Below are 7,896 nucleotides of genomic sequence, written 5' to 3'. Positions count from 1 at the left end.
CCCTGTTGTACCGTTTCTAGCTTGGATACAAGATGTGATACAGACAGGCATGGAGGTTCTAGTACCCTGTTGTACCGCCTCTAGCTTGGATACAAGGTGTGATACAGACGGGCATGGAGGCTCTAGTACCCTGTTGTACCGCCTCTAGCTTGGATACAAGATGTGATACAGGCGGGCATGGAGGCTCTAGTACCCTGTTGTACCACCTGTAGCTTGGATACAAGATGTGATACAGGCGGGCATGGAGGCTCTAGTACCCTGTTGTACCGCCTCTAGCTTGGATACAAGATGTGATACGGGCGGGCATGAAGGCTCTAGTACCCTGTTGTACCGCCTCTAGCTTGGATACAAGATGTGATACGGGCGGGCATGGAGGCTCTAGTACCCTGTTGTACCGCCTCTAGCTTGGATACAAGATGTGATACAGGTGGGCATGGAGGCTCTAGTACCCTGTGGTACCGCCTCTAGCTTGGATACAAGATGTGATATAGACAGGCATGGAGGCTCTAATACCCTCTTGTACCACCTCTAGCTTGGATAAAAGATGTGATACAGACAGGCATGGAGGCTCTAGTACCCTGTTGTACTGCCTCTAGCTTGGATACAAGATGTGATACAGGCGGGCATGGAGGCTCTAGTACCCTGTTGTACCGCCTCTAGCTTGGATACAAGATGTGATACGGGCGGGCATGGAGGCTCTAGTACCCTGTTGTACCGCCTCTAGCTTGGATACAAGATGTGATATAGGTGGGCATGGAGGCTCTAGTACCCTGTTGTACCGCCTCTAGCTTGGATACAAGATGTGATATAGACAGGCATGGAGGCTCTAATACCCTGTTGTACCACCTCTAGCTTGGATACAAGATGTGATACAGACAGGCATGGAGGCTCTAGTACCCTGTTGTACCGCCTCTAGCTTGGATACAAGATGTGATACGGGCGGGCATGGAGGCTCTAGTACCCTGTTGTACCGCCTCTAGCTTGGATACAAGATGTGATACGGGCGGGCATGGAGGCTCTAGTACACTGTTGTACTGCCTCTAGCTTGGATACAAGATGTGATACAGACAGGCATGGAGGCTCTAGTACCCTGTTGTACCACCTGTAGCTTGGATACAAGATGTGATACAGGCGGGCATGGAGGCTCTAGTACCCTGCTGTACCGCCTCTAGCTTGGATACAAGATGTGATACAGGTGGGCATGGATGCTCTAGTATCCTGTTGTACTGCCTCTAGCTTGGATACAAGATGTGATACGGGCGGGCATGGAGGCTCTAGTACCCTGTTGTACTACCTCTAGCTTGGATACAAGATGTGATACAGACAGGCATGGAGGCTCTAGTACCCTGTTGTACCGCCTCTAGCTTGGATACAAGATGTGATACAGGCAGGCATAGAGGCTCTAGTACCCTGTTGTACCGCCTCTAGCTTGGATACAAGATGTGATACAGGCGGGCATAGAGGCTCTAGTACCCTGTTGTACCGCCTCTAGCTTGGATACAAGATGTGATACAGGCGGGCATGGAGGCTCTAGTACCCTGTTGTACTGCCTCTAGGTTGGATACAAGATGTGATACGGGCGGGCATGGAGGCTCTAGTACCCTGTTGTACCGCCTCTAGCTTGGATACAAGATGTGATACAGGTGGGCATGGAGGCTCTAGTACCCTGTTGTACCGCCTGTAGCTTGGATACAAGATGTGATATAGACAAGCATGGAGGCTCTAATACCCTGTTGTACCACCTCTAGCTTGGATACAAGATGTGATACAGACAGGCATGGAGGCTCTAGTACCCTGTTGTACTGCCTCTAGCTTGGATACAAGATGTGATACAGGCGGGCATGGAGGCTCTAGTACCCTGTTGTACCGCCTCTAGCTTGGATACAAGATGTGATACAGGCGGGCATGGAGGCTCTATTACCCTGTTGTACCGCCTCTAGCTTGGATACAAGATGTGATACGGGCGGGCATGGAGGCTCTAGTACACTGTTGTACTGCCTCTAGCTTAGATACAAGATGTGATACAGACAGGCATGGAGGCTCTAGTACCCTGTTGTACCACCTGTAGCTTGGATACAAGATGTGATACGGGCGGGCATGGAGGCTCTAGTACCCTGTTGTACCGCCTCTAGCTTGGATACAAGATGTGATACAGGCCGGCATGGAGCCTCTAGTACCCTGTTGTACCACCTCTAGCTTGGATACAAGATGTGATACAGGTGGGCATGGAGGCTCTAGTACCCTGTTGTACCGCCTCTAGCTTGGATACAAGATGTGATATAGATAGGCATGGAGGCTCTAATACCCTGTTGTACCACCTCTAGCTTGGATACAAGATGTGATACAGACAGGCATGGAAGCTCTAGTACCCTGTTGTACCGCCTCTAGGTTGGATACAAGATGTGATACAGGCGGGCATGGAGGCTCTAGTACCCTGTTGTACTGCCTCTAGCTTGGATACAAGATGTGATACGGGCGGGCATGGAGGCTCTAGTACCCTGTTGTACTCTCTCTAGCTTGGATACAAGATGTGATACAGGCGGGCATGGAGGCTCTAGTACCCTGTTGTACCGCCTCTAGCTTGGATACAAGATGTGATACGGGCGGGCATGGAGGCTCTAGTACCCTGTTGTACCGCCTCTAGCTTGGATACAAGATGTGATACGGGCGGGCATGGAGGCTCTAGTACACTGTTGTACTGCCTCTAGCTTGGATACAAGATGTGATACAGACAGGCATGGAGGCTCTAGTACCCTGTTGTACCACCTGTAGCTTGGATACAAGATGTGATACGGGCGGGCATGGAGGCTCTAGTACCCTGTTGCACTGCCTCTAGCTTGGATACCAGATGTGATACGGGTGGGCATGGAGGCTCTAGTTCCCTGTTGTACTGCCTCTAGCTTGGATACAAGATGTGATACAGACAGGCATGGAGGCTCTAGTACCCTGTTGTACCACCTGTAGCTTGGATACAAGATGTAATACAGGTGGGCATGGAGGCTCTAGTACCCTGTTGCACTGCCTCTGGCTTGGATACCAGATGTGATACGGGTGGGCATGGAGGCTCTAGTACCCTGTTGCACTGCCTCTAGTTTGGATACCAGATGTGATACTGGCGGGCATGGCGGCATACAGGTTCTGTATGGTATCCTGTGGCATATTGCTCCACATTTGCTATGTAACTGAACCTTTAGATCATGCAAAGTTGTAGGTTGTAGAAGTTGGTCTCCCAGATGGTCCCATACATGTTATCTTGGTGATAAATTTGACCTGGCAGCCACGGAAGTGTGACAATGTTGTGGGACATTCCTGTGACCCCCTTGTGTGTGCGGCCGAACACACTTGTCAGCTGATAGGTAAGGGCACGCATCGCTGTACTCCGGCCAGGGCAGACCGGTGGGCAGAAGGCGCTGCACTGCTGCACGCCCAGCCCTAATGCTATAGCGCCACGTCCAGCAGCAGTAGGCGTGAGCCGGCAATCACGTCCCAATGTGACCGTCAGCCAGTGGTGCAGCAGTGAGCAGCTGCTCTCCTGATGGAAGCAGAACGCTGCAGTCATCCGCAGTACATTCCACACCAGCTGCGCCTTCTGTGGTACAAGGTCCGTATTCCGAGACCAGCATTCTTCCCAGCATGCACTGCGGCTTCTTCTCATTTGCATATAACATTGTCACAAAATGCTCTTCAGTTTGGCCAAAATACTCTATATTAATGGGTTTTATTATTACAGGCATGACATATTAGGTAAAATATCACAGCAGGATACATTATTTTTAATTTATAAAAGTAATCTCTCCACAATGTAAGAACTTCTCTCCCGCGGGACCATAAATACCGCCGGGGCTGTCTGCAGTATCATGCTTGCTTCGGCAGCACATATACTAAAATTGGAACCATACCGAGAAGATTAGCATGGCCCCTGCGCAAGGATGACACGCAAATTCGTGAGGCGTTCCATATTTTTGCACCGATTCTTCAATTAGAATTTAAAAAAAAATTCTAACATAACATTTTTTTCTCCTTATAGGTTTTAACTTGGAGTAATAATAATAATTGTCTCACGGTGCCACCACTAAAAGGTGTATTTTTTGTGCCATGTGACTACAGGCATACAGCAAATGTACCCGAGGCGCCATAACCACGTACAGTGTAACCCCCCCCCAGAAGTTGTGGGATGACACTTTTGTCTGTGTGATTGTAACGTTGTTATAAGTGAGTGATTACAATATCGGAGTAAAAGGATCATTTAGGCGACTTTCACACGGGCGACCCCCTATTTTGTGTCTGCAATATTTGGTTGCCAGCAATGCTTTTTTTTTAGAATAATCTCCCATCGCAGTGCTGACGGCCACAATAAAATTGCGCGATAAAAAATGTACAATTTTTTATTGCGAAAATGAATAGGACTTTCCATTATCAAAATTGCATCGCAACACAATCTTGTTGCATTGCGAGGCGATAAAAAGGAGCGGCTCCATAGCGAAACCTGGGAGATAAAAAGAATGGCACATCGCAGAAAGATAGAGCAGCCGTTATTTTTTGTTCTCTCAACATCACATCAGTGAAAACATCACAGATGGGAAGGAAACCGTTGGTTTCATAATCTGCTTTTTTACTGACTATCGCATCAGGCGAAAATCGCACGATTTTCTTGCCTGTGTGAAACCACCCTTATTGCGGAAAACTGATGCCTTGTACGAAGACTCCAGTACCCTGTTGTACCGCCTCTAGCTTAGATACAAGATGTGATACAGGCGGGCATGGAGGCTCTAGTACCCTGTTGTACCGCCTCTAGCTGGGATACAAGATGTGATACAGGCAGGCATAGAGGCTCTAGTACCCTGTTGTACCGCCTCTAGCTTGGATACAAGATGTGATACAGGCAGGCATAGAGGCTCTAGTACCTGTTGTACCGCCTCTAGCTTGGATACAAGATGTGATACAGGCGGGCATAGAGTCTCTAGTACCCTGTTGTACCGCCTCTAGCTGGGATACAAGATGTGATACGGGCGGGCATGGAGGCTCTAGTACCCTGTTGTACCGCCTCTAGGTTGGATACAAGATGTGATACGGGCGGGCATGGAGGCTCTAGTACCCTGTTGTACCGCCTCTAGCTTGGATACAAGATGTGATACAGGTGGGCATGGAGGCTCTAGTACCCTGTTGTACCGCCTCTAGCTTGGATACAAGATGTGATATAGACAGGCATGGAGGCTCTAATACCCTGCTGTACCACCTCTAGCTTGGATACAAGATGTGATACAGACAGGCATGGAGGCTCTAGTACCCTGTTGTACTGCCTCTAGCTTGGATACAAGATGTGATACAGGCGGGCATGGAGGCTCTAGTACCCTGTTGTACCGCCTCTAGCTTGGATACAAGATGTGATACGGGCGGGCATGGAGGCTCTAGTACCCTGTTGTACCGCCTCTAGCTTGGATTCAAGATGTGATACGGGCGGGCATGGAGGCTCTAGTACACTGTTGTACCACCTCTAGCTTGGATACAAGATGTGATACAGGTGGGCATGGAGGCTCTAGTACCCTGTTGTACCGCCTCTAGCTTGGATACAAGATGTGATACGGGCGGGCATGGAGGCTCTAGTACACTGTTGTACTGCCTCTAGCTTAGATACAAGATGTGATACAGACAGGCATGGAGGCTCTAGTACCCTGTTGTACCACCTGTAGCTTGGATACAAGATGTGATACGGGCGGGCATGGAGGCTCTAGTACCCTGTTGTACCGCCTCTAGCTTGGATACAAGATGTGATACAGGCCGGCATGGAGCCTCTAGTACCCTGTTGTACCACCTCTAGCTTGGATACAAGATGTGATACAGGTGGGCATGGAGGCTCTAGTACCCTGTTGTACCGCCTCTAGCTTGGATACAAGATGTGATATAGATAGGCATGGAGGCTCTAATACCCTGTTGTACCACCTCTAGCTTGGATACAAGATGTGATACAGACAGGCATGGAAGCTCTAGTACCCTGTTGTACCGCCTCTAGGTTGGATACAAGATGTGATACAGGCGGGCATGGAGGCTCTAGTACCCTGTTGTACTGCCTCTAGCTTGGATACAAGATGTGATACGGGCGGGCATGGAGGCTCTAGTACCCTGTTGTACTCTCTCTAGCTTGGATACAAGATGTGATACAGGCGGGCATGGAGGCTCTAGTACCCTGTTGTACCGCCTCTAGCTTGGATACAAGATGTGATACGGGCGGGCATGGAGGCTCTAGTACCCTGTTGTACCGCCTCTAGCTTGGATACAAGATGTGATACGGGCGGGCATGGAGGCTCTAGTACACTGTTGTACTGCCTCTAGCTTGGATACAAGATGTGATACAGACAGGCATGGAGGCTCTAGTACCCTGTTGTACCACCTGTAGCTTGGATACAAGATGTGATACGGGCGGGCATGGAGGCTCTAGTACCCTGTTGCACTGCCTCTAGCTTGGATACCAGATGTGATACGGGTGGGCATGGAGGCTCTAGTTCCCTGTTGTACTGCCTCTAGCTTGGATACAAGATGTGATACAGACAGGCATGGAGGCTCTAGTACCCTGTTGTACCACCTGTAGCTTGGATACAAGATGTAATACAGGTGGGCATGGAGGCTCTAGTACCCTGTTGCACTGCCTCTGGCTTGGATACCAGATGTGATACGGGTGGGCATGGAGGCTCTAGTACCCTGTTGCACTGCCTCTAGTTTGGATACCAGATGTGATACTGGCGGGCATGGCGGCATACAGGTTCTGTATGGTATCCTGTGGCATATTGCTCCACATTTGCTATGTAACTGAACCTTTAGATCATGCAAAGTTGTAGGTTGTAGAAGTTGGTCTCCCAGATGGTCCCATACATGTTATCTTGGTGATAAATTTGACCTGGCAGCCACGGAAGTGTGACAATGTTGTGGGACATTCCTGTGACCCCCTTGTGTGTGCGGCCGAACACACTTGTCAGCTGATAGGTAAGGGCACGCATCGCTGTACTCCGGCCAGGGCAGACCGGTGGGCAGAAGGCGCTGCACTGCTGCACGCCCAGCCCTAATGCTATAGCGCCACGTCCAGCAGCAGTAGGCGTGAGCCGGCAATCACGTCCCAATGTGACCGTCAGCCAGTGGTGCAGCAGTGAGCAGCTGCTCTCCTGATGGAAGCAGAACGCTGCAGTCATCCGCAGTACATTCCACACCAGCTGCGCCTTCTGTGGTACAAGGTCCGTATTCCGAGACCAGCATTCTTCCCAGCATGCACTGCGGCTTCTTCTCATTTGCATATAACATTGTCACAAAATGCTCTTCAGTTTGGCCAAAATACTCTATATTAATGGGTTTTATTATTACAGGCATGACATATTAGGTAAAATATCACAGCAGGATACATTATTTTTAATTTATAAAAGTAATCTCTCCACAATGTAAGAACTTCTCTCCCGCGGGACCATAAATACCGCCGGGGCTGTCTGCAGTATCATGCTTGCTTCGGCAGCACATATACTAAAATTGGAACCATACCGAGAAGATTAGCATGGCCCCTGCGCAAGGATGACACGCAAATTCGTGAGGCGTTCCATATTTTTGCACCGATTCTTCAATTAGAATTTAAAAAAAAATTCTAACATAACATTTTTTTCTCCTTATAGGTTTTAACTTGGAGTAATAATAATAATTGTCTCACGGTGCCACCACTAAAAGGTGTATTTTTTGTGCCATGTGACTACAGGCATACAGCAAATGTACCCGAGGCGCCATAACCACGTACAGTGTAACCCCCCCCCAGAAGTTGTGGGATGACACTTTTGTCTGTGTGATTGTAACGTTGTTATAAGTGAGTGATTACAATATCGGAGTAAAAGGATCATTTAGGCGACTTTCACACGGGCGACCCCC

At 49.2% G+C, this 7,896-nt stretch overlaps 2 non-coding genes across 2 annotated transcripts; both read left to right on the top strand.

The window, feature by feature from the left end:
* The first annotated feature begins 3,857 nt into the window (after window positions 1-3,857).
* On the top strand, window positions 3,858-3,964 carry LOC136588884 (U6 spliceosomal RNA). The gene has a single exon (XR_010787685.1). It is a non-coding gene; the product is annotated as a U6 spliceosomal RNA (small nuclear RNA).
* Window positions 3,965-7,479: 3,515 nt separating this feature from the next.
* Window positions 7,480-7,586, top strand: LOC136588883 (U6 spliceosomal RNA). The gene has a single exon (XR_010787684.1). It is a non-coding gene; the product is annotated as a U6 spliceosomal RNA (small nuclear RNA).
* The last annotated feature ends 310 nt before the right edge of the window (window positions 7,587-7,896 follow it).

The sequence above is a fragment of the Eleutherodactylus coqui genome, chromosome 13, assembly GCF_035609145.1.
Source record: "Eleutherodactylus coqui strain aEleCoq1 chromosome 13, aEleCoq1.hap1, whole genome shotgun sequence".
Taxonomy (NCBI): domain Eukaryota; kingdom Metazoa; phylum Chordata; class Amphibia; order Anura; family Eleutherodactylidae; genus Eleutherodactylus; species Eleutherodactylus coqui.
Note: the sequence above shows the minus strand (reverse complement) of the source record. Positions and strands in the feature narration are given on the sequence as shown.